Here is a 421-nt window from a genome sequence, read left to right as displayed (position 1 = left end):
CCCCCGCATGAAAGCGCCTTGTTACATGGTAATTTTGGGCAGCGCCTGGAGCTTTTAACACGTGGATTGTGCATACATTAACACCTGAAACTAGTTTTAAGTCCTTGTTAGGGCCTTGTTATACCTTACTCTGTCAGCCAAACAAATGTTAATTGGCTTAGTGTTTGATTTAGTGGAGCAGTCACATGGTAAGGTACAATGGAGGGCCCAGCGCCAGAGGGCATGCAGACAGGGAACAAGGGCCCAGTGATGACAGGAGGCCAAGCTAGATCAAAGCCTCAGAGGGACAACGTTTGAATACAACTGCGAGGCATGGGGCGTGGTAAACGGGTGGTTTTGGAGCTACGCATCTAGCCGATAAGGCTTTGGATGACCCACAAGTCCCTGACTTTAAGTGAGACCCGGCAAGGGATCCAAGATG

The 421-nt window shown here is 49.6% G+C and overlaps 1 protein-coding gene across 1 annotated transcript in view; it reads right to left on the bottom strand.

Annotated features, from left to right (window-relative positions):
- The window catches only part of EPHX4 (epoxide hydrolase 4), a gene marked incomplete at its 5' end in the record, with an annotated part of 33,282 nt that overhangs the window by 1,906 nt on the left and 30,955 nt on the right, over positions 1-421 (bottom strand). The window lies entirely within an intron of this gene.

Source organism: Alligator sinensis, unplaced genomic scaffold (genome assembly GCF_000455745.1).
Source record: "Alligator sinensis unplaced genomic scaffold, ASM45574v1 scaffold199_1, whole genome shotgun sequence".
Taxonomy (NCBI): Eukaryota; Metazoa; Chordata; order Crocodylia; family Alligatoridae; genus Alligator; species Alligator sinensis.
Note: the sequence above shows the minus strand (reverse complement) of the source record. Positions and strands in the feature narration are given on the sequence as shown.